Raw genomic sequence first — 25,155 nt, 5'->3', positions numbered from 1 at the left:
AAGCTTCTTGCTTTCTGGACCTGGGTAGAACTGCTGATCAAGCAAGGAGTGTGATCAAGCATGCCTTCAGGTAGAAAATTGGCATATAAATCAGGAAAATGATCACTCTAGGCTTTATTAGTCATAAATCTGTCAATCCTGCTATAAATCCTATCTTCAGGCTTTTGCTTATTATTCCAAGTAAAAAGTGGGCCAATAGCAGGTATATCCACTACTCCACAGTCAATAACACAATTCCTGAAGGATTCAATCTCAGCATTGGGGGTATTGCCTCCCACTCTCTCAGTGGCAGAAAGCACACAGTTAAAATCACCTGCTATGGCCCAAGGGCCATCAACTTGGCCAGAGAATCTCCTTAGATGATCCCACATGGGGGTCCTGTCTTGAATGCCATTAAATGCATAGATCATAGTTAAATAAAAAACACTTCTACTCACCAATGCCTCAATTTTCATATGAATGAATTGAGCATTATACTCAAAAAATTGAATTCTGAAGAGCTTAGGGTCCCATAGAATCCAAATTCTCCCATTGTTATGGTACCTATTATTTTTTGAAATGCACCAATTATTGAAATTATTTACAGCTCTAGCAAAAGACTTGCTTTTTATTTTTGTTTCTAACAAACCTAATCCCTTATTTTGCAAGAAAAAATTTATGAACTTCTGCTTATTTACCCTATTCATGCCTTTCACATTCCAAAATCCTATTTTATCCATTAGAAATAGGAGGAGAATTACTATTACCATTATTATCACCATTCAGTTTTGAGGGAGAGGCCAAGACTTCCTTATAGGAGTGAGCTCCAAATGTTTCAGTACTATATCCACTCTTGTCTCCCTCCTGCCTATACATCCTAACCAATCTTTTGCGTGGTGTACCAGTCCCAGGCATCAGCTGAGATTTTTGAGCTGGATTGGTCAGGATCAAAGCGCCCTCTTGTGCTCTCCTTTCACCCTTTAACAAACTAAACATCGAGCAACAAACTCTGCCACCTCCTTCTTCATCCTTGGCCACCAGATTGTTTTCTTCAAATCTTTATAGAACTTATCTCCTCCAGGATGCACAGAATACGGAGTAGAATGAGCTTCAGTTAGTATCTTTCTCTTTAATTCCTCATCATCGGGCGCATACAATCTCTTATCGAATCTAAGACTCCCATCACCTGCAAAGAAAACCGAGACTCCACACTACAAGCCACGGCCGCGTGCCACTTCTTCAGTTTTAGGTTCTCCTTCTGCTTCTCCCTGATCTCAGCGTATAACTCAAGTTCCACAGTCAAATCTCCTATTGTATCTCCCTTCCTTATCCTGCAAATACCCATCTTTTCCACCTCTTCATACAACTTCACCCTTGACATAGCAGTACATAAAGCATGGACATATTTCCTACTTAATGCATCTGCTACTACATTAGCTTTCTGTAACATCCCCACTTATTTAAGAGCCTTTACTAGGCATTCCTAGATAAATGTAAGTGTTACCATCTCAGTTGCCTGTGGTAGTGATTACAAAGATTAACAAAACCATAGTATTTTAAATAAATTTAACGATTAAAGGCCTTTATTACATTGTTCCAAACTTAATAACTTTAAAGTAATTAAATACAACTACAGCGGAAACTAAATAAAGAGAAAAATAAAATAATGAATGTACAAGCTAGATGATCTAGACTCTTAAGTGTCCGTCCAACCTTACGCCCGTCTATGCTCCCGTCTAGGCTAACTCAATTACCTATCAGTCAATCTGCTCCCCAATAATGGTTCATCACAAGTGTTTAATGAATACACTATCAACCAAATGGCTAAGTAGGATATATAAACAACAGTACAACAAAACAATAAATATGCAAGATATGCAAATGCAATATAACAACGCTTATCACCGGAGACACCCATTCATCCCGCCAATCCATGGCCCGGTAAAAGCCCTCAACCGTTGTTGAGCAAACCAGGATACACCTAAGGACACCAGAGACAAGTCTGCAGAACCAGCCTGGGCCTTAAACCAGAATAAATCTAAGGACACCAGCGACAAGTCTACAAATGTAGCACCAACTTGGGCCTAAATCACAATAACTGATACCAATATGCATATGCCATGCCAATGATCATAATAATGATAATATACCTTTAAGAACAATCCAATACCAATAACTCAGCCAAAGGCTACAAACAATCTGTTAAGCAGGCCAAATAGACGATATAAGGATAGATAAATACAGTTGATTAGATATCCTACCTTTTCAGCAATCCAACAAAGCAAGCAATCCAATTAATCAACTAAAAGTATTCCTTCGTAAATCCGCCACCTAATACGAATAACAATTATAATTACTAACTTAACCAATTCATTTAAATTAATTAAACTAATTATAATTCAATTACTTTAATTATATCTTTCCATATAATTAATAACACAAAACCCGTGTCAAAACCCGAATTCCAAACCCACAATAGCCATTAGCCAAACACGGTATAACCTCTGTTACTCATATGCCAAAACAACACTCAACCCGCGGTCACATGCCTCAACAACCACCACCTTCACACACCGCCATGAGCATCCATTTCCTTGTACTCAATCCTACCCTAAACACCAGCCCTAGCCACCACCCACGGCCGTTACGGCTCAGCCCTAGCATCCTTACAACACGATTCCAACAACGACATCAACAATTCACAACACCCATTACCCGCTACCACGCACCACTAGCGGCCACCACCGTTGTCTCCCTTGACCCACGGTGGTCCCACCAGCAGCCACCCATCCTAGGTTAAGTCAAGGTCAAGACACAATGGTCCCATGGCTTGCTATACACGGTGTTATAACCAACTACACACAACCATCAACAATTGTGAAACTCCGACAACCACCGCGCAAGGTGTCGCCTTTAACCACCCCACTGCCACCACCATGGTCGAAAACAACCACTAGTAAACCACCCAACCTAACCCAGGTCCAAGGCGAGTACAAATAAAGCGGTAAAACCCGTCTTTCCCTTTACAGCTCAACCCGACAACAACCCAACTAACACCCCATAAACCAACCTTAGGTCCATTAATCGTCGGTCAAGGGTGGGTCCGATCAGGTCACGGCAGCAGTCACGGTCATGGCTTAGTCTTACAGTGTATAATTTACGAGTTTAAAAAATTAATAAAGTATGAGTTATATTATGAGATGGTTTCTTACCTTGAGGCGATAAGATGAATCCCCTTATTCTCTCTCTCTCTCTCTCTCTCTCTCTCTCTCTCTCTCTCTCTCTCTCTCTCTCTCTCTTATTAGGGAATTATTGTGTTTGTGAATTAAATAAGGTCTATTGGTGGGTCTTTCCTTACTTTTATTGTGGTAATAAGGAAGATGGAAGGAAACTTCCTTGTTTAAATATTATTATTATTATTATTGTAGTATTAGTTTGTATTAATTAGTATCGCCATACCACTAGTCTTACACGAGCCATACATGGCTACCTTCCACGCCCAACTCGACACCCCGACTCATTTATTATTTTATTATTTTATTTCCATCTCACAATATACTTCTCTAATTAATATAATTAATTAAGTACTCCCTCCAATCCGCTATTTTCTTCCCCTTTGATGTGGGCACAACAATTAATGGTGGGAGTATTATATTGATAAAGGACATGTGGGGTTGGGGGATTAGAGATGGGTAGTAGTAATTAGAAATAAAATAAGAGTAAAAGAATTGGGTGGGGTTTGGTGATAGAAGAGAGGGATGAATAATTAGGAGATAAATAATGAATTGTGGGCTACAAACATTAAAGTAAGGATTGAAATAGGAGTAAAAGAGTTGGGTGGAGTTGGGTGATAGAAGAGAGGGGTGAATAAAATAAGAGTAAAAGTTACCAAAAATAGAATGGGAAAGAAAATTTGAATAATACATTTTATGAAATAGGGAAGAATATAGTGAATTGGAGGGAGTGCCTTTTGAAAATACATTTTAATATTTCCACCGTCTGACTAACCATTAACCTTGTCTTAAAATACGGGGTATTACACTTTTTCTTGGTATACTATTTCCATATCATAATCTCCAATCAATTATATCCACCTACTCCGTCTCATATTCAACTGCTTTTGAGTATAAATGTATTTAAGGCTCTTGTGATCATAAAACACCTTAAATGTAGCTCCATAAAGATAATGCCTCCACAATTTCAGGGCAAACACTACTGCTCCCAACTCCAAATCATGAGTAGATAATTCTCCTCATAAGATTTCAACTGTCTCGAAGCATAGGTTATAACCTTCCCATTTTGCATCAACACACACCCCATCCATTCTTAGAAGCATCAGTATATACCTCAAAATTCTCACTTCCTTCAGGTAAAGCTAAGATAGGAGCTGTAGTCAGGCGTTCCTTTAAGGTTAGAAATGCCTTCTCACAAATCTTCTGTAATGGCCAGCCAACCCCCATAAAACTTCGAATACCCCCCACTTTCTTCGGCCTTTCCCACTTAACAACTGCTTCAATCTTACTCGGATCCACCGACACACCCTCCTTAGACACAACATGTCCCAGAAAAGCCACTTTCTCCGACCAGAACTCACACTTAATCAATTTAGCATATAAGTTATTCTCCCTCAAAGTCTGCAACATTATCCTCAAATGCTTCTCATGTTCTTCTTTATTCGTTGAGTACACCAGTATATCATCAATAAACACAACCACAAACTGATCCAAATAGAGACTAAATACTTTATTCATCAAATCCATAAATACTGCAGGTGCATTAGTGAACCCAAATGGCATCACCACAAACTCATAATGCCCATATCTTGTCCTAAAGGCAGTCTTAGGTATATCTCCCTCTTTAATCCTTTCTCGATGGTATCCCGACCTCAAGTCAATCTTAGAAAAGATTCCAGCCTCACTCAATCTGTCGAAAAGATCGTCTATCCAAGGTAAAGGGTATTTATTATTAATTGTCACATTGTTCAACTCCTTGTAGTCTATACACAACCTCATACTCCCATCCTTCTTCTTGACAAATAACATAGGTGCTCCCCAGGGTGACACACTTGGTCTCACGTAGCCCTTATCTAACAACTCCTCTCGCTGCTTCTTAAGCTCCTCCAGCTCCTTAGGTCCCATTCTATAAGGTGCCTTACAAATAGATCCCGTCCCAGGTTTCAGGTCAATGCCAAAGTTTATGTCCCTTTTTGGTGGTAACCCCGGAATATCAACTGGAAACACATCTTGAAAGTACCTTACCACCTCAATGTCGTCCGCCCCTCTCACCTCTTCTGTCATATCTATTACATGACACAGAAATAACTGTCCTTTGTTCCTTAAGCATGATTTTAGGGTAACAGTTGAAATAAGCTTCACCTTAGGTTTCACCATAAATCCCTTATAAGACACCCTTACTCCCTTGGGTCCCCTTAAGGTAACTTTCTTTTGATAATAGTCTATAAAGCCTCTATATTTCCGCGACCAGTCCATCACCAGAATCACATCAAAACCTCCCATAGGAAATTCAATTAAGTTTGAAAGAAAGACAACCTCCTCAACTTTAACGGTCACAGTTTTATATAAACGGCAACAAGGTATAGATTCCCCATAAGGTATATCAACTACATCTTTTATAACTTAAAGTTTTTTTTAAATATAACACCCTAGCATGCTCATTGGATATAAAAGAATTGGTAGCTCCCGAGTCAAACAAAACAAAAGTAGGTTTAGAGCTGACAAGAAAGGTACCCGTAACCACATGAGCATCCTCCCCAACAGCTTCCTTTCCCATCATGAATAACTTCCCACTGCTCTTAGCTTCACCCCGAACCGCTCCATTAGATGATGCCACACTTCTCGCCACACTATGCTGGTTTCCCTCATTACCTTGCTTTTGATAAGATCCATTCCCATTGCCCTGGTTGGTGTAGTTGCTCTAGGGGTTCTGATTAGCATAATTGTTGACACTTCACTGATTGCTCCAACCTCCAGATTGTTGGTTGCTCCCATAACTTGGCATAAATGTACGATAACCTCCTCCTTGGTTGCCATTTCCATATCCTCCACCTTGATTTCCCTAGTTAATTCTGCAAGTAATGGCTTTGTGACCCATTTTCCCACACCTCAAACAGTTAACTCCACTTGGCGCACTGAAACTGGATCGACCGCCAGCTGCACGGTTGTAACTCCCTCATGACAATGCACCACCCGAGGTATTGGCCGAAATTTATTATTATTCGGCCTCTTGCTTCCTCCCGCACCTTCACTTGCCGCCTCTGTCTTCCTCTTTTCTCCCTTTTCCTTCTTCTCCACCTCAGCATCTCCACAATTCTTTCGGCATGCCCTGCTCTTCGGTATACCTCATCCATACTGGTTGATACCCCAGCAGATAGTCTCTTCTTGATTGTGGCCCCTTCTCACATCTCACAGCTAGACTCTCATCCCCATAGTTCAGGTCAGCCACATACTCTAACAGCTCCATAATCTTATTGTGGTAGTCCTCTACAGTCATCTCCCCAGTCATCTTAAAAGAGTCAAACTGGGATCTCATCTTGCTTATAATATGCCTTTGAACGAAGGTCACCCTGAGTATAACCTTTAAGTTCTTCCATGGTATGAAAGGCTCTTCACTTAGCTAAAATGCTTCCCTCATAGTCCCCTTGTTCGTATTCCACCATATCCCTGCCTTTCCTCTCAGATAAAAGCCAGCCTAATTAACTTGTAGCTCCTTAGGACAGGCTATCAGCTCAAATATATTATCAAACTCTCTGCACCACTCTCCCAACTGTGTTGGTTCTCCTGTGCCCTCATACTTAGTTAGATTGTATTTAGCCACAACGGATTCAACCTTAGATGGATTCATCTCATCATTCTTGCTCTTTAAAGCTTTAGTCAATGCCGCATTCATTTTTAGCAGCTTCTCGAACTCCTCAGCTGACATGGTTGTAGGGATAGATTTCTTTGGTGGTGTTTTTTTATTTCAGGAGTAAAAATAAAAACATAATCTTCTGCTTAGGAAATCGGGTCATAAGGTTTAAAATAAAGTTCCTGCAAACAAAACAACATGTGGTTGATTGGACTGGCCCATGCCCCACTAACCACGATGACATAGCACCCGGCCACACACAGCCTTACTCCACCACGACCAAAGCCGTGCCCCTTCCCTTTTACACTATCATAAATCAATACTTCCTTGGCCAAATAATGTAAGCATGATTTCGGGGAAACACGTTCCGCATATCACTGGACATGAAAATTCTAAGAACATAACATGTTCATCCATACACTTTGGAGATCCAATTAATTACACTACACATGTCCTTACTCATGTTCAAATTCAATTAATAAAATGAGTCACCAGATGAGTCACAACATATACTAAATCATCAACATATCAATGCCATATTCATCCGTATTAACACAACCCTAGGCCAATTTTTACTATCATCACAATTGACTTATCTTAATCTCACATCCTGCAACAAGGCTAGAATTTCTAACCTCAAAAAAATCATTGACCCTTAAAGAAATACACTTTCTTTCTAACTACCCCACTCTCTTTTAACCTTCCCCGAGGTGACCGGTTCAAAACTGAGAGGGCCAGGGTTTGGAGTGAGGGGCCCTACTCATCCTAAGCTAAATGGGGCTCCTAACATTTTCTACTCGGGTTCAATACCGATGTTCAAATGACCATCCTTCATTGTTTCCTGAAAAATCATATAAGAGTACGTAATTAGATCTCATTGCATAAAAAAATATATTCACTATAACAAATACTAACATGCATTACAACAAAAATTAGAGATGAAATATTCCCTCCAATCCAATCCAAATGTAACACTTATTTTTGGGTGGTCTTCATACGATACTTTGACCCGATTTTTCTTCATTTAAACACGACTTTTTTTTACGAAAATTTTTATTTTACGAAAGACTTTTTCGTAACAAATATGAATATGTTAGTATCAATCTACTCATACTTTAATAATAAAGAATATAGTATACAGAGTGCGTCTTTTACTTCTACTAGATGTTGCGCCGCGCCCTCTCGGGCGCGGAGCCCCAATTTGGAGAATCGTTTATAAAAGACTAACAGGAATCCTGTTGAGATACCGTGCGTTGGCGTATAGAATAGAATGTTAATTACTTTGCCAATTTGCCATCAAAACAGGTTACCTTAAACGCCTTAGTTGTCCTTTGTGCATCTTCAATGGTCTCGTGTAAGGAGGACGTTTTATATTGAAAACTGATAATGAGCCATATGATACATTCCCATTTAAATAACGGCTTGTAATAGAAAAACAAATCAGTAAACCGGTTAAAACTACCTCTATAATTACGTGTTCCCTAAGATACATTCCCATTTAAATAACGGCTTCTTGAAAGATGCAATGCGAATAGTGTAATCCCCTATAAAATCTAGTGCAAAACAGTGGCGGAAACACTGTCGAATGGGATTAAATACACAAAGATAAAAGTTATAAATGTTACAAATTGAGAATGTGTAAAATTCTCAAGGATAAAATTAAATGGTTAAGTCTAAACAAATGCCACTTTTATAAAAGGGCGAAAATAAAGAAAACCTCCAAAAGTGTTCAAGACTAAAACCATAAAAGAAAGCAGAAAGAACAGAGTAGGATCTGCAAACTACTCGCTAGCTCACACAGAAATCCCAAACAAAGCTAACTTTTTGTCATGTTATAAACATAACAGCCACAATCAGTGGGGAGTAACTCGACGTTTTCCCAGCCATATCACATGATATAATTATTATAGAAGCAGATAATATATCAAAGTAAATTGAAACGTTATAAAACATAAGTAACAAAATATGATTACCAAATCACGTTAACCAACGTGTTGCATGCTTAAAAGCAAAAAATTCAAAAGACAGAATGGAAATAATTTAGTTCAGGCTAGATATCCACTTTAGCTATACTTTTGACACCGCAACATCTTTACTAGTTTCGGGAACCCAGTGTCACGTGAAGATGACCAACTCCAAGCTCACTAACTAGACAACAAACTATAATAGGACACGACTTACCACGCAGTGCGAGGTCCTAGTCTAAGTACATGTACATGACTCTACGACGATTTGTACCGCCCGCAGGATACCCAACCATATAGCTGTTTTAGTAAAACCGTATGCCTTAGTTTATTATTCTTTGCCGTTACTTTCATTACTCCAAACTTAAAAATATCCAAAGTGATATAGTATATTATTCAAATGGTTCGTAAGTGAACTACACTTTTATTTTCTTCGAATTAGAAAACTTAAACTTAAAACCAAAAGTATAAAATTTATTTAAGGACTTTAAATAAATTAAGTTACTGAAATTAAACTTTAAAGACCATCCTTTGACTTAAGGTACTTTAGTAAAGACTTATTACTTAGGCTTAAATGAGACGGAGCTCTACATTAGTTTGTAAAACTGAACAGCAATATTGTAAAATTCATAATTAATTAAAGAAAAATCGAAATGACGCCAAGGCCAATTTTCATGGTTTTCTGTAGCTTTTGGCTACAACTTTCATTTTTTAACAAACTTTAAACTAGGAAAGTATCAGGGGTCTACAAATTCATTTCTAAAACCTGCCAGGAAACGTCACCCATAATGTTTCAGTTCATAAATCAACTTTTAAAAAAATATTTTAAGGCAAGGCATAATTTTAAACATAATTAAACATGATAAATCTTCATTGGGAAAAAGATTAGCTACTGTATCAAAAGCAAAATATCTTTTAAAAATGAATCTTTGAGAGAAGTCGGAAACGCGTTTTACAGGCGAGCGGTTCACAAATAATTTATTCTGACCAAACCGTAAGTCTAAATATTATGAAATTTTTTATGCAGACTCCACACTTTAAAATAACAGGAGTTTATTCTTTACACTTTTGCAAATTCGAAATAGAAACAGGTGATATGAGTTTTACAAACAGACGAACATAATTGACAGATTTAACAACGGTTTTCATCAAACTTGTAAAATACACCATAAATCGAAAATAATGATTGAAGACCTACAAATTTATACACAACCTAATACTCCATGTCTCTGCCATATACTAAAATATTGTAAATTTACAATTTTATTTAGTATTTTTAACATAATTAAAACCGAACAGAATCGCTATAATCGCGTAAATCTGCGTCAATACTTTAAATTACGAAATAAATACTAAAACTCCAAAATAATTACCACGAAAATTCATGGTATTTTAAAATCTATCATTGAACCCAGAAAAATAATTTAAACCTCCTGGAAATCACAAAAACGAAGTTATACCATCTTTATATCATATTAAACGGTTTAAACATAAAACTTGCAAATCAACCAAATAAATTCCTATTGACAAAATAAAATTTATACATAGTCAAAATAATTTATGAACATTAAGGGATCAGAAATTATATGGTTCAAAAATCATATTAATGAATAAATCTTTATAAACCACAAAAATGCAATAATACTTACAACAACAACAACTAAATCGATGTAATACCGAGTAACGTCGTAGTTACCTTGTTACGAATCCGAATCCACATATGTTAGCCTTCAATATCTCCTCTAAAAACCTTGAAAAACATAAATTACATATGTGTAAAACATATGAATCATTAATCTAGATAAAAACTAGGATAAGAAAGATAAGAGTAATCAATTTACCCTTAGAATAGGATGAACGGATGATGAGAGAAAGTCGATCCGAAGAAAGAAGCAAGAAGGCAAGCACGTACGTAGAATGATTTGTAAAACGTAAATAAAGAAGCAAGAAGGCAAGAAGGCAAGCACGTACGTAGATTTGTTTTAGCAGCAGAGAACGGCGGAAGTAGGGTTATGTTCCATATTTTTTTGCAAAAGGGATAGATATGTGAATGATAAGATATTATGTGAACAAATAAAATAAAAAGATGCTAGACACTTTTCAACATATCTCGACAAAAGGCCTATGCTTTGATGTTAAAATGATCATTTAAATAAAACTCGGTCCATTTGAGAAATTGGACTGCAAATCCAGTAAGAACGGATTTAATTAAATCAAAACCGTAAATCAAAGAATAAAAATTAAATCTCATAAATAAGAATTAAAATATATGAGATTAGAAATGAATAAAAATAAAAATAGGGTTCAATAGAAATAATTTCCGAAGTCCAACGAATTAACTCGGAGCAGAATTAGAATACGAATTAAATGAATAAATAAGGCGAAGCTGAAATAGATAGAAATAACAATAATTCTCGAAAACAAGGAAATATTCGAGACATAAGAGAACTTAAGAATTCAAAGGAAGAAAAGAAATGGCTCACAGATAAATTCTGAGTCATACAAATCAAATCGTAATCGTAAATAAAATACGGTTACAAAAATAGATTACAAAATTGGCGGGTGTTACAACCTCTCCCACTAAGAAAAAGTTTCGTCCTCGAACTTAAAAGTAGAAAACAAACTTTAAAGAACACGATTTTTTTGCTTTTTTTTTTTCTAAATCATTTGAGTTTACACTTAAATTCAGAAAAATCATCGTTGAGGTCATACAATTTTTAAACCAGTTTTCAAAATTGAACTATTAAAAATGACTTGTCTCATCTCATGGAACGTGGGAATACTGTCGTGAACCAGGGTTCTGTCGTCCAAGATAAGGGTAAGTCAACATTGGAAAAATCAAATCTTACAACCATGCATCAGCAAGCACTGAAACAGTCATTAGACGTCTTTAATGACAAGTCCTAGCATCCACCAATGTCGAAATTCAAAAGTAAATGTGCCAATTTTACTTAAAACCTTTGAACAAACCAAATTTTGAAAATACAACACCACTTTTGAAAGTTTCTCAAGGCATCAAAGTATTGAAAAACAAAACTCGGAAGTATTTTCAAACGAATTTCAAGTCATTTCGAAACAAAACCAAATTTAAATGATAACCCAAAACTAAAAGAGAAAGAGAAGTTCAAAACTTTGAAACTAGTCATAATTCAAAATTTCTAAGATAATCAAAATATTTTTATAAAAGTCAAAATATTTTGTGTCAAATGGAATTTCTCAAATAAAAAGGTTAACGAGAAATCAAATTCGTATATACAACATAACATTTGAATGGTTTTTTTTTTTTTGCATTAAATAACTTTATTTGAAACAATACCGGTATTTTTCCAAACGAGTTTTATGACATTTTGAAACAAAACAAGGTTTAGACACTAATCCAGAGTAGCACTAAATATGAAATTAAAGTTTTTAAATCATAACTCAAAATTTAAATTTTCCGAGAACCAAACTTTGTAAAAGCCGAAACTCTTGTATAAAATGGAAATCTCCGAGGAAAAAGGTCAAGGGTAATTCAAGACAAAAGTTTTGAAAGTAAAGCAAGGGAGAGAAGGATTTAAGAGTCATATATAACTCTCTCAAGGATTATAAAAGGGGATAAACATCTCGAGATTCAAAAGAAGGAATGCAAAATTTACTTAAAACCTTTGTACAAATCGAATTTGTAAATACCACATAACTCTTGAAAGTTTTAGAAGCATCCAAACAAAATTTTTCGAAATAATTCCGAAATACTTTCAAACGAGTTTTAAAAACATTTCAAGACAAGACAAAATTTAGATACTAACCAAGAGTAAAACGAAAATAGAAGTTTAACACTTTGAAATCGTAAATTTTCAAGATAATCAAAACTTTGGAGTCAAACCTTGTATAAAACAGAAATATTCGAGGAAAAAGGCTAAAGGTAAAAGTTTTCAAACTTAAGACAAGGTTAAGGTAGTAACAGATGCTCAGGTGAAGAAGTGAGAATGAGATATTCAAGAGCTATACAAAGCTCTATCAAGGATTACAGAAGAGGTTAAAGATCTCAAGATTCTTGATACGACTCCTCTATGGAACCCAAGCTTTTGCTATTTCCATCGAAAATAACACCAAGGTTATAAAACTCAGGCAACTAAGTTGTCAAGCTCGAAGTTGCCAAACTTCATAATCTACATCCTCCAAAATTATCGATTAACACAACTTCCATCTCAAATCCTTACATGACTGATCATCCTCTCAAAACATCATGGTAAAAATCCATCAAGTACTTCAACATCCAACCGACTAACTAAATTCCTCAAGTTATCAAATCCATAAGACTCCTCGAAACACCAAACAGAAAACATCGTCTAACAAAGCTCTGATGAGAATTCCTCTGAACTGAAAGCAACAATGCCTCTAACATCCACAAGTACAATCTAAAGAAAATAAAGCTCTCTTAGAAGTCCATCAAAGTCTTTTAGAAGTTCATTAAATTCCCAATCATAACACCGCAAATGTGACTAGGGGTTAAGAACTCAACCAAGCAACAATTTCGATCATATAAGGTCATCAAACAACAATTTCCTTTAAGGTAATACAGACCAAAATATTCTTCAGAGAAATACATGTACTAGGGCTAAGACATTAAGATATGATACGTATACATAATTCCCAACTCCGAGTTCATAATTCTTAAAATCAATATAATCAATCCAAACTGCAGTTGGGCTAAGACACTCCTTACTCTCGAGGTTAACACTAAACAACCCAAATGAAGTTAAGTCACACAACCAAAAGTTCCAAGGTTACAACCTTACATCAGAACTCAACAATCTAAATCCATAAGAATAGAAACTGAGATTAATCCAGATCAACCAAAAATGACACATGGATACTATAAAGCCTTAATCACCTCCAATCCAAAATATGTAAGTTACCTATAATCCGAAACCATTAACTATGCCAAAATTCTAACTCCATAATCCACTACTCACCATTCAAGTTAATCCTCAAGAAATAACAGTTCTTATAAGATAGACATTAAGGGTAAAACTCACTATTCTCAAACCATAAGTAACAGTGCTTCACTAGGCCTCAAACCTACTTAACTTCCGTCACATTTCTCCAAGAAAGAGTCAGTTTAACCAATGAATCTGAAGAGAATAGATAACAATGCGGAGGAATCACAAAGAAGGATTAATTCATCAGAATAGGAGGTGAAAATTTATAATAAGGGCATAGGAATCAGCTAGGACTGAAAAAGATTGAAGGAATAGGAATGATGATCACAGACTAATAAAGTCTGAGATCAGAGAAGGAATCTTCAGGCATCCAGAGTGCGCAATATGGCTCGTTGGATCACTCCATCACCATGTAGAGAAAACAAACACACCAGTCTTGGCTCGCTCCATCAGATCGATCCACAGTGTAATTACTCTGGGTGTACTGCACCATTATGGAACTTGAGTCTTCTCTCAACCAACTGGTCTGTAGCTTGAGCAGAACTGAATCTGGGCTGGAACCACCATTATCTCTTCCTTGTAGCATCAAGTTTTCCAAGCGGTTAGCTAGGTTGTTGAGCGAGTTCAATAACACCATAATGATCGCGTTCCGGTTCGGAAAAACACAACGTTCATGTTCACCTTCTTTCATCTTCTTTGTCGGAGAAAAAAAAAACAAAACATAGATTCAATGCTAGTCATTGATTTTGCAGGAACACATAAACTAACATTCAAGTCCTTATGGTTTCTACCCATCTCTCACTAAACCATTTATTTAGTCAAATCATTTATTAGGCATTTTGCTAAAGATCAATGTGTGAGCGTCGGGAGCAGTGATGCTCTGATACCAACTGTAATCCCCTATAAAATCTAGTGCAAAACAGTGGCTGAAACACTGTCGAATGGGATTAAATACACAAAGATAAAAGTTCTAAATGTTACAAATTGAGAATGTGTAAAATTCTCAAGGATAAAATTAAATGGTTAAGTCTAAACAAATGCCACTTTTATAAAAGGGCAAAAATAAAGAAAACTCCAAAAGTATTCAAGACTAAAACCATAAAAGAAAGCAGAAAGAACAGAGTAGGATCTGCAAACTACTCGCTAGCTCACACAGAAATCCCAGCAAAGCTAACACCTGTCATGTTATAAACATAATGACCCACAATCGATGGGGAGTAACTCGACGTTCTCCGGCCATATCACATGATATAATTATTATAGAAGCAGATAATATATCAAAGTAAATTGAAACGTTATAAAACATAAGTAACAAAATATGATTACCAAATCACGTTAACCAACGTGCTGCATGCTTAAAAGCAAAATATTCAAAAGACAGAATGGAAATAATTTAGTTCAGGCTAGATATCCACTTTAGCTATACTTTTGACACCGCAACATCTTTACTAGTTTCAGGAACCCAGTGTCACGTGAAGATGACCAACTCCAAGCTCACTAACTAGACAACAAACTATAATAGGACACGACTTACCACGCAGTGCGAAGTCCTAGTCTAAGTACATGTACATGACTCTATGACGATCAGTACCGCCCGCAGGATACCCAACCATATAGCTGTTTTAGTAAAACCGTATGCCTTAGTTTATTATTCTTTGCCTTTACTTTCATTACTCCAAACTTAAAAATATCCAAAGTGATATAGTATATTATTCAAATGGTTCGTAAGTGAACTACACTTTTATTTTCTTCGAATTAGAAAACTTAAACTTAAAACCAAAAGTATAAAATTTATTTAAGGACTTTAAATAAATTAAGTTACTGAAATTAAACTTTAAAGACCATCCTTTGACTTAAGGTACTTTAGTAAAGACTTATTACTTAGGCTTAAATGAGACGGAGCTCTACATTAGTTTGTAAAACTGAACAGCAATATTGTAAAATTCATAATTAATTAAAGAAAAATTGAAATGACGCAAGGCCAATTTTCATGGTTTTCTGTAGCTTTTGGCTACAACTTTCATTTTTTAACAAACTTTAAATTAGGAAAGTATCAGGGGTCTACAAATTCATTTCTAAAACCTGTCAGAAAACGTCACCCATAATGTTTCAGTTCATAAATCCACTTTTAAAAAAACATTTTAAGGCAAGGCATAAATTTAAACATAATTAAACATGATAAATCTTCATTAGGAAAAAGATTAGCTACTGTATCAAAAGCAAAATATCTTTTAAAAATGAATCTTTGAGAGAAGTCGGAAACGCGTTTTACAGGCGAGCGGTTCACAAATAATTTATTCTGACCAAACCGTAAGTCTAAATATTATGAAAATTTTTATGCAGACTCCACACTTTAAAATAACAGGAGTTTATTCTTTACACTTTTGCAAATTCGAAACAGAAACAGGTGATATGAGTTTTACAAACAGACGAACATAATTGACAGATTTAACAACGGTTTTCATCAAACTTGTAAAATACACCATAAATCGAAAATAATGATTGAAGACCTACAAATTTATACACAACCTAATACTCCATGTCTCTGCCATATACTAAAATATTGTAAATTTACAATTTTATTTAGTATTTTTAACATAATTAAAACCGAACAGAATCGCTATAATCACAGAAACTGCGTCAATACTTTAAATTACGAAATAAATACTAAAACTCCAAAATAATTACCACGAAAATTCATGGTATTTTAAAATCTATCATTGAACCCAGAAAAATAATTTAAACCTCATGGAAATCACAAAAACGAAGTTATACCATCTTTATATCATATTAAACGGTTTAAACATAAAACTTGCCAATCAACCAAATAAATTCCTATTGACAAAATAAAATTTATACATAGTCAAAATAATTTATAAACATTAAGGGATCATAAATTATATGGTTCAAAAATCATATTAATGAATAAATCTTTATAAACCACAAAAATGCAATAATACATACAACAACAACAACTAAATCGATGTAATACCGAGTAACGTCGTAGTTACCTTGTTACGAATCCGAATCCACATATGTTAGCCTTCAATATCTCCTCTACAAACCTTGAAAAACATAAATTACATATGTGTAAAACATATGAATCATTAATCTAGATAAAAACTAGGATAAGAAAGATAAGAGTAATCAATTTACCCTTAGAATAGGATGAACGGATGTTGAGAGAAAGTCGATCCGAAGAAAGAATCAAGAAGGCAAGCACGTACGTAGAATGATTTGTAAAACTAAATAAAGAAGCAAGAAGGCAAGCACGTACGTAGAATGATTTGTAAAACTAAATAAAGAAGCAAGAAGGCAAGCACGTACGTAGATTTGTTTTAGCAGAAGAACGGCGGAAGTAGGGTTATGTTCCATATTTTTTTTGCAAAAGGGATAGATATGTGAATGATAAGATATTATGTGAACAAATAAAATAAAAAGATGCTAGACACTTTTCAACATATCTCGACAAAAGGCCTATGCTTTGATGTTAAAATGATCATTTAAATAAAACTCGGTCCATTTGAGAAATTGGACTGCAAATCCAGTAAGAACGGATTTAATTAATTCAAAACCGTAAATCAAAGAATAAAAATTAAATCTCATAAATAAGAATTAAAATATATGAGATTAGAAATGAATAAAAATAAAAATAGGGTTCAATAGAAATAATTTCCGAAGTCCAACGAATTAACTCGGAGCAGAATTACAATACGAATTAAATGAATAAATAAGGCGAAGCTGAAATAGATAGAAATAACAATAATTCTCGAAAACAAGGAAATATTCGAGACATAAGAGAACTTAAGAATTCAAAGGAAGAAAAGAAATGGCTCACAGATATATTCTGAGTCATACAAATCAAATCGTAATCGTAAATAAAATACGGTTACAAAAATAGATTACAAAATTGGCGGGTGTTACAAATAGCTACCTTTATCTCCCCGATCTTCTCTTGTTGATTTGAGCTATAGTCCTTCAACTTCTGAGATTCACCCCCGCTCTTTCAGTTTCCGAACTTCACCAAAAACGTCCACCTTGTCAGGTTCTAGTATTAGGTCGGATTCTATAAACTAAGCATGATTAAAAAAGTGGTCACATACAATACATATGCACCTCTACTTACACATACATTTGAGAGTTAAAAGGAAACTTTACTTGTCATCCAGGCTGTCCCTACGTGTCTTCTCCCAACAAGCTTTAAGGCTAGAAGGTCAACATAAATCGGATCTCCCTCTGTGACGAGGAAAGCATTCAAATTCAGTGAAAAGAAGGTATGAGTTTCTCAAATGGACAGTCGACCACAGACAAAATCATATACGCTTTTGCCTTGCGAAAAAACTTAGAAAGAGATACACCATTCAATTTCAGCGAATTCTCTTAGACTGTGCTTTTTATGTCGAGGATGTCGCGGTCTCTGAACAAACAATTTCCGTAACCAAAGAGACCTATTTTTGGTGTACCTAGGCGTAAAATAATCAAATGACTCTATACAAGGATGGAGGAAAAACACAAAAAGAAAAGTTGTACACCTTTTCTTTAAGGTGTTCTTATTTGGCCTTGAAGTCTCTGTTAGTTTCATATTGTACAACAATTAGACAATAACAAGGGCAACCAAAGCTAATGATAGGTGTAGAATACAATTAGTCAATATAAGGGCCACCAAAGCTCATGATAGGTGTAGAGCAAAGGAACCGTCACAATAAGCTCATGTTAAAATCTACTCAATAAGCATAATAGGAGTCTTACAATTTGCCAAATGACCTAGTCATTTTGCACCTTGATCGATAAACTAAAGCTAAAACCGATTACGATACTTGAAGAGACAAGTTAATGTAAGGTTATTTATATTACTCCCTCCATCCCGATCATTTCTTTACCATTTACATTTTGGAGTGTCTAAGGTATTTGTTTACCTATCTATATTAGGTATGTTTCTAATGAGTTACTAATCATCCAATTTCAATGTTGTCCACTTGTCATCCAATAAGACTACCTTTAAACGGTCCCCGCCTATAATATGGTGAGAAACAAAGATATGTGAAAAATTGAAAAGAGTAAATTATACCAGTGTATATAGAGCTCAGAGCTCAAGCCAACAGGCCGTCAAAGCACTAAAAAAAGCCTGAAAATTTAAGGATTATGTTGTCAACAAGTACTCTCAAAATTTTAGGGCCACGTCGCTGCCTAAACGACAACCAACAATTCAAAGTAAAAGAAGTGCTAAATAAACGCAATATCACAGTAAACCACAATTCAACCTAAAAAAATAACCCAAACAAACATCGACGATTCGCTCAACTGGAAAACAACAGCCCACGACAGAATCATATATTGACTTGACATGTGAACTGCCACATTGGTCTGAGTCGCTTCCATGTGAACTTTAAACATTGAGGTTCAATGTCCTCATAGAGGAAAGTGGGATAGCACCATGGTCAATCACTACCCTCGTGTGCTCTAAAGTCCCAGATGCCAGCCATATTGGTCAGCGCACACAACCTCAAACTGCATAGTATTGTGAAATAAATCATCTGCTAATAAATATCAAATCTAAAACATGAGAGAATCACATATTGACTTGACAAGAATTGCATACCTGAAACTATGGTAGATCATGTCTGTCCAAGCATTTTATAAACCTCATTAATTGTAGGACAGCATTCTAAGCACAAAATCAATCAATTGTCAAAAATGTAAGTACTCAGAAGTCACAAAAGTGAGTCAAAAGAATTGTGTGTTCAAATATACCAATGGATAAAAGCTTTCTAAAATTAGTGGTTACCTCCAATTGAAACGTCGGATGTTAGCAGATGCTACTCCTTGGACCATGACAAGAATGCTCTCCAACTGTCAAAGAAAGCAGAAGATACTACATGAATACAGAAACTGAGAAAAGTAACTTACTCCCACAGACCACATGTTATTAGTATCTACCGAGTATCATATCCTCATTTAGCATTCAACTACTTTCATCACCATCACCAACAATAACAATAAGAGATCTAAATTAAATGATCCAACAAACCTACAACTCATGCATCATAGTAAGAGATGGTATTAGTAATAATACAAGGTACATTGCTGTATAAATAAATAGTGGTAAACCCATAAATATCAGAAATTGGAAAAGTGGAAGATTATGTATGGCACACTTATTAGTGCAAAGAGCCAAATATGGCCTAGTTTTAATAAGTAAACTCGATTAATCTGAATCCATTGTATTGTATCTTCAATTGTCCAAACATGTATGACAACCTTAAAACAAGATGCAATAAAATGACAATTAGTTACAAGGATCAATTATATATTAGAATGTCAATAATTAAATTACTAAATGACGGCAGAAACTCGCCCTCATAATAGACTCGACCTAATGGTTCAGAAAGAGGTACATTTCCCTCATTATATTATATTGCTCTTGTGGCTCATTTGACTCATTTGACATTGACACCAAAAAATAAATAAATATAAGAGTGGCAATAGGTCAATTGGATGATGATTAAAAAGGCCATTTGGTTATTGAAAAGACGTAATAAAATGCCCAATCAATTCAACATTTCAATCCATTAATCTAAACGTGGAAACAAGTCGGAATTATTAAGAAATGGTCTCCATAATTGCCATTATAACTACCAATAATCCCCTATAAATACTATGGAATGTTTTTTCTTAATCCACAACAAAAATCATAAAAATCATACAACTTGTTAATTAATGAAGGAGCTTAATTAAACATGGTTAAAACAAGTTCTTTAACTTCATTTTTAGCCTTATGCCTACTACTAATGACCCTTGATGCCAATTGCTATGGTGAACTACGTCAAAACTACTACTCTGGCAAGTGTGGTAAGGTTAATGTCGAGTAAGCGGTTTTCTATATCGTCAAGCAAAGTTATACCTAGGATGAAGATACCGTTGTTGCTGATCTTATTCGTCTCCAATTCATGCTAATAATAACATTCATAGTAGTTTCCGCATCATACCATTACTCAACAAGAACTTACCATATTATGAAAAAGCCAGCAATCTATTTTGCAGACGAGCGCCGAACCGTAAGCTCATTTAAGCATCACCATTAAACGTAGGGCTGACATCACAATCCAACCAGCAATTTTGCAACACTCTGCACCAAAACAAAAAACTGAGTGGAATTCAAGACATTCAAAATGAATTACTGAATAACAAAGTAGAGTAAAGAAGGCAGATGTCTACCAGACAGTACCTGAGTGAACAACTACCGAGTCGTAAAGGACATCACACACAAATCCCGAAACACTCCCCATGCCCGTGCCCCACCACACACATCAGAAATTGCCAGAAGAAGCCTGAGTGAGGGCTGGTATCACCTTGTACTCCTAGCACCGTATTACACGAGAACTGCAATCAAAACAAGGTTAACCCGTCTTAATATAACACAATAAAATTAAGGTAACAATGTTTATGGTACCGCACAATAAAGAGTATTTAGCACTGTGATTTAGGCACGGTATACCCAAGACATCCGCTAGTCCTAGTGACATGGCTTGAACAACATGTGACCACCAGGCATGCAAGCAGCAAGCGGGTTGGAGCTGCAATTAGCTGTAAACGGAATTTGAGTAAGCGTAGAGACATGTAGTATCCAATAAAACCATAAGCGAGAGTAAGAAGTGAACATAAACGGTATTTGGGTTTTGTAAAAGCCAACATGAATGGCAAGCCAGCAAGCCTAGCCGAGCGACAAATACAAAATGGGCCAGCTTAAAACGCGGTGGTATTGCAATAGTAACCATGTGTAAACGTACACAGAGTAAATAAAGGCAAAAGTAATAGGCGAGGAAAGAAAAGGATCCCAAACAAACTAAAGAATCACATACAGTGACATCCCAACATAGACAGCTAAGGGTTTGAAGCTGCCACAAGTTAGCAGGCGCTTAAACTTTGGACACCATGAGTACCTGTAGTCACCAATAACAAATTAGGAAGACCATCAAACAACAGATGAAGACAGTGACTGTGCTGCTACAAGAATTAAAGCATAACCAAAATAAAAAAAAAAATCTAACGCACCGCTCCAAATCAATGTCCTTTCAGTTATACCTTTAACCCCACTAAAAAAACAGCCACATCTCTCAAAACCTAAAATCATAAAAAAACACACTTAAATTAAAATGCAAATCAAAACAAATCTTTAATACAAACACTTCTACCAACACCCCGGAGGGATTGATAGTTGTACGGAACAATTTATAATTGAATATACCAACACATAACACAACATCGGAGCTAAAGGGCGTAACTAAGTAACAAGCTTACAAATGTCCGGACATCTTTACAGTAAGCCAGCATCCGAAATGCCAAAACCGAAACGAGAATCTGCAAATATGTAACCATAACACTAATTTAAACCACAATGAACAGCAAAACAACGAGATACTCAGAACTGTCAAAATGACAACATCCACATAAACCAAAGCAATACTTGGCCGCTCAATTGCTAACCTTTGAGGAGAACTTAACGAATCTCGAGTTCCAAGCTCATGCCGAAAACGTCAGCCTCATAAAATAACCATCTCAAAATTCGGCAAACAAAATAATAAACAATAAGAAAAGGAATTTGTTGATGAAAAACAACTTCTAAACACCAAAAGATGATACCCCTTCAACCAAATAAAACATAATATCCCATCACAATCTAAGCTACACTGTGCAATAAAAATTCACCCAGGCGACATTCAGACACCAATTTATATTCTCATATAAAGGCAAACTCAAATAGACACATTTTCAATCCAATAACCTTATCAATTGCGAAAATTAGCTCAACATTGTACGCCTAGAAAATTACCTGAGCAAAACCAAGCCGGAGTGAAATACAAAATCCCGAACCGCGAAAGCCAGTGTCGAAGTTAGATCAATCAAGTGTCCGGTAACACCACAGAATGATACCCCTTCAACCAAATAAAACACAATACCACATCACAATCCAAGTTACAATTTCGCAACACTATGCAAAAAAAAAAAAATTAACCCGGACGACATTCAAGACACCAATTTACATTACCCCATAAAATCAAACTCAAATAGACATATTTCCAATCCCATAACCCTATCAATTACAAAAATTAGCTCAACGTTGTATGCCTAGAAAATTACCTGAGCAAAATCAAGCCAGTTCGAAACACAAAATCCTGATCCGCGAAAGCCATTGTCGAGGTTAGATCTATGGACGTATAAAAATATTGTGAAGTATTTTGAGCAGAACGTAATAATAATAATAATAATAATAATAATAATAATAATAATAATAATAATAACAATGAAATCAGATATCAGATCGAAATAACAAACAACAAAATTAAATACCTTTCGGAGGATGTGAGATACTGAGCTTTGTTGAGAGATTTGTGAAGAGTGAAGATAGAGAGACGGATGAGAATGAATGGAGTGGAATGACTGAAAGGAAAGTTAATAGTGTGGCTGTGAGTAAAGGAGACATGGAGGGACGAGATCTTAAGGAGGAATCCAACGGTGTAGGAGGAAATTGCTTAGCCACTATGAATTGCTACAGTTCATAGAGGTTGGCTCTTTTTAAGAAGTAAGGATTTGGACATTACATTAGTTTTATACAAATTGATTAAAAAAATAGCGCATTAGAATGGCCTATAATACAAGGATTTGGTGACCACATAAAAACTCAACAAAGAGATGAGTATGACGCCTATCATAGAAATCACAAATTGTGATGTTAAAATTAAGTATTATTTTCCCAATAGAACAAAAGATAATATAAATTTAGCAATTTGGTTTTGACTGAAAATATTAATTAAATGTTATACTTTAAGTCTTTAAAGAATTGATTTTAATAAGAAACTTACCAATCATTTTTTTCACAATATATTTTATTGTCAGCTTAAAAAAAAAATTAAATGTGACGACATTATGTCTAGGCTCATGCATCAAGTGGGCATTAAATCTAGTATATAAATAAAAGAGTCTTTTTTCGAGTGATATAAAAGCGTCCATATCATCAAAATTTAATTTAGAAAAGTATAATAAATAATATTTTTGATGTAAAAATATAGTGGAGAATCTTTTAATTACTATAATATATATGTAACACCCCCATTTTTACAAGACTTTTTAGTAAGGCATTCCCAGATAATTAGGGTAGTTACCATCTCGGTTACCCGAGACAGTGAATAACAAAGATAATAAACTAAAGGTACTTTATTAAAATACAGTGCTTAACGGTTTTATTACAAGTTTAGTGAATAACTGAATTAATATAAATTACATCTCGCAGCGGAAATAAAGTTAACTAAACAAAAAAATGTTTATTGACTGAATAATTAAGTGAAACTAGACGTCATTGCCTTCCAAGCTCACACGCTCCATTTATCCATCCCAGCTAACAAGTACCTGTTATTTTAATCTGCTCCCCATTTAACCTGAAATATTAAATGGTTCACCACAGGACGCCATCAATTAAAACAGTCATCAATTTTATTTTGACACAGAAGCAAACACGCCAACCAAAGGGTTGAGTAGAATAACCAAATAACAGTAGTTGTAGTAGTAGTAATAATAATAATAATAATAATAATAATAATAATAATAATAATAATAATAATAATAATAATAATAATAATAATAATAATAATAATAATAATAATTTCTAACCCATTTCTGTTAGTTTGTTGTTTATTTTGGCTCTTATTTAAGGTAGCCACACTGGTTTCCTTGTAGCATGGTTGTGGATCTGTATCTTTATTGTTCATGATTAATGAGAATGATCCTAATTTTTCTGCAAAAATAAAAATAAAAATAATAATAATAAAAATAATAATAATAATAATAATAATAATAATAATAATAATAATAATAATAATAATAATAATAATAATAATAATAATAATAATAATAATAATAATAATTTTAGAGGGCAAGGTCAACAAATGAGATGCTTTGGTTTAAACTGCAGTTATGGAAACTGAGTTTAAACCTCAAGGGATCTGAGTTGTTTGGGTTAATAACAATTTACTAAAAGGGGTTGAGGTCTGGCATGCCTCAGCTAACATTACCAATTCTTAGTTCTGGAATTCCATTGTCCATGTCAAGGATGCTTTGGTTACTCTTGTTGGCTCTCAAACTGAAGCTTGTAATTGGCTGACAACTAGTACAATGTAATACCCGTCCTTTTAGGGACTCGTTGACCAACCTTGACCGACCTTGGGATCAGGTGGTATCACTTAGTGATGCGTGCTAGAGTTACTGTTTGCCTTGTTTGCCTTTCTATGTGGGTGGTACTTGATAGAGTAGAGGCTACTCGATCGAGTAGCTTGGGCACTCGATCGAGTAGGGATCACTCGATCGAGTACGTTAGTTACTCGATCGAGTAGCGTTTTTTTCAGCGAGGGTTTATAATCGTGTTTTGTCCAAAC

The 25,155-nt window shown here is 35.2% G+C and overlaps 1 long non-coding RNA gene across 1 annotated transcript; it reads right to left on the bottom strand.

Annotated features, from left to right (window-relative positions):
- Window positions 1-21,509: 21,509 nt before the first annotated feature.
- LOC141627308 (uncharacterized) lies at window positions 21,510-22,084 on the bottom strand. Its single transcript, XR_012536874.1, has 3 exons — window positions 22,028-22,084; window positions 21,782-21,850; window positions 21,510-21,669 (listed from the first exon to the last, which is right to left on the bottom strand). It is a non-coding gene; the product is annotated as an uncharacterized LOC141627308 (long non-coding RNA).
- Window positions 22,085-25,155: the final 3,071 nt, after the last annotated feature.

The sequence above is a fragment of the Silene latifolia genome, chromosome Y, assembly GCF_048544455.1.
Source record: "Silene latifolia isolate original U9 population chromosome Y, ASM4854445v1, whole genome shotgun sequence".
Lineage (NCBI taxonomy): Eukaryota > Viridiplantae > Streptophyta > Magnoliopsida > Caryophyllales > Caryophyllaceae > Silene > Silene latifolia.
Note: the sequence above shows the minus strand (reverse complement) of the source record. Positions and strands in the feature narration are given on the sequence as shown.